This window comes from Tetranychus urticae, unplaced genomic scaffold (genome assembly GCF_039701765.1).
Source record: "Tetranychus urticae isolate SD_2017Ah unplaced genomic scaffold, NJAU_TeUrti_SD_1.0 Scaffold_5, whole genome shotgun sequence".
Taxonomy (NCBI): domain Eukaryota; kingdom Metazoa; phylum Arthropoda; class Arachnida; order Trombidiformes; family Tetranychidae; genus Tetranychus; species Tetranychus urticae.
Genome location: NW_028315837.1, coordinates 50501 through 53000, shown reverse-complemented (window position 1 = coordinate 53000; position 2500 = coordinate 50501). Strand labels below are relative to the sequence as shown.

Below are 2500 nucleotides of genomic sequence, written 5' to 3'. Positions count from 1 at the left end.
TAAAGTTAGCATCCACTTGCTGGTTGTTAGCTGAGGATATCGTATTTATAGCTGCAAAAACAACTTGTTTAGCATTTTACTTTGCTAAAACATCAAGTTACCTGGTTGATCCTGCCAGTAGTCATATGCTTGTCTCAAAGATTAAGCCATGCATGTCTAAGTACATACTGTTTATAAAGTGAAACCGCGAATGGCTCATTAAATCAGTTACGGTTCCTCGGATATTCTTTTTTACATGGATAACTGTGGTAATTCTAGAGCTAATACATGAACAAGTGTTCCAACCTCAGCTTGCTGACGGAAGGATCGCATTTATTAGTACAAGACCAATGATTCTTATTCACCTAGAACCCTGTTCAGTGATTTCGGTCGCTGTCTAAGGACTAGCAGTGGGGATCTTAGCAACTTCGGTTGCATTTCTTGTGATGACTCTGAATAACTGAGCAAATCGTATGGCCTCTGAGCCGACGATGTATCCCTCAAGCAACTGCCTTATCAACTGTCGATGGTAGGTTATGCGCCTACCATGGTTGTAACGGGTAACGGGGAATTAGGGTTCGATTCCGGAGAGGGAGCCTGAGAAACGGCTACCACATCTAAGGAAGGCAGCAGGCGCGCAAATTACACAATCCCAGTACGGGGATGTAGTGACGAAAAATAACAATACGGGACTCTATTGAGGCCCCGTAATTGGAATGAGTACAATTTAAATCCTTTAACGAGGATCTATTGGAGGGCAAGTCTGGTGCCAGCAGCCGCGGTAATTCCAGCTCCAATAGCGTATATTAAAGTTGCTGCGGTTAAAAAGCTCGTAGTTGGATTTCAGTCGAACCTATGGGGTCCACTGATTAAAGGGTTAGATGGTGATGTTAGGTTTCTTGCTTGTGTCTACGGATGCTTGCTTGAACCTTCATTCCTCTTTCCTGGTGGTTACATTCATAGTGTTTAGACAGAAAATTGCTCGATATTTGCTATCAATGCTCTTTACCGAGTGTTGATTCAAGCGATCGAGACTTTTACCTTGAAAAAATCAGAGTGCTCAAAGCAGGCGTCCAAAACCTCGAAAGAGGTGCCTAAAAACGGTATGGTCAACCATCTATATGATGCGTACCACTACCTTAACTTGAATGATCTTGCATGGAATAATGGAATAGGACCTTGGTTCTATTTTGTTGGTCTTAAGAATCCAAGGTAATGATTAAGAGGGACAGACGGGGGCATTTGTATTGCGGCGCTAGAGGTGAAATTCTTGGACCGTCGCAAGACAAACTACAGCGAAAGCATTTGCCAAGAATGTTTTCATTAATCAAGAACGAAAGTTAGAGGTTCGAAGGCGATCAGATACCGCCCTAGTTCTAACCATAAACGATGCCAACCAGCGATCATTCTGAGTAACTAATTTCATGACTCGAATGGAAGCTTCCGGGAAACCAAAGTTTTTGGGTTCCGGGGGAAGTATGGTTGCAAAGCTGAAACTTAAAGGAATTGACGGAAGGGCACCACCAGGAGTGGAGCTTGCGGCTTAATTTGACTCAACACGGGAAAACTCACCCGGCCCGGACACTGAGAGGATTGACAGATTGAGAGCTCTTTCTTGATTCAGTGGGTGGTGGTGCATGGCCGTTCTTAGTTGGTGGAGTGATTTGTCTGGTTAATTCCGATAACGAACGAGACTCTAGCCTACTAAATAGACTTGCAGTTTACACTGCAGTACTCCCCCTTAGTCAACCTGTGGGTGGTAGTATCTCTTGATGGTTTCGGCTGTTGAGGGCTCTGCTGCTATTAGCCTACAGAATTGGCTAGGGTAAGGATGCTGTAGCACTGTAAGGACTTCTTAGAGGGACAAGCGGCGCTCGCAGCCGCACGAAACAGAGCAATAACAGGTCTGTGATGCCCTTAGATGTCCGGGGCCGCACGCGTGCTACACTGAAGTGGTCATCGTGCATACTGTTTCCTGCTCCGAAAGGAGTGGGTAACCGCTTGAACCCATTTCGTGATGGGGATTGGGCATTGTAATTATTGCCCATGAACGAGGAATTCCCAGTAAGCGTGAGTCATTAGCTTGCGTTGATTACGTCCCTGCCCTTTGTACACACCGCCCGTCGCTACTACCGATTGAATGATTTAGTGAGGACTTCGGACTGGTCAATCCAGACCATTGGGAAACTAGTGGTCGGATTGTGCTGGAAAGATGTTCAAACTTGATCATTTAGAGGAAGTAAAAGTCGTAACAAGGTTTCCGTAGGTGAACCTGCGGAAGGATCATTAACGTATTACCCTCTTATTATAAGAGAAATACAACCTTCAAACAATCAAACACTCTGCATAGTGATATTGTAGATGCTAATATGGTGAATGCAATTGAATTGTATTTGCATTAGAGTCGCAATTGTGAATGTTTATTGCAAACATTTAGCCATTGCAACATGATTCTAATTTGCATTACATTCGTTCATTCATACATCCATCTTTCATTATCCAATGCAACAAAGAGTGAGGG

The 2500-nt window shown here is 44.1% G+C and overlaps 1 non-coding gene across 1 annotated transcript; it reads left to right on the top strand.

The window, feature by feature from the left end:
- The first annotated feature begins 98 nt into the window (after window positions 1-98).
- On the top strand, window positions 99-2268 carry LOC149092750 (small subunit ribosomal RNA). The gene has a single exon (XR_016200510.1). It is a non-coding gene; the product is annotated as a small subunit ribosomal RNA (ribosomal RNA).
- The last annotated feature ends 232 nt before the right edge of the window (window positions 2269-2500 follow it).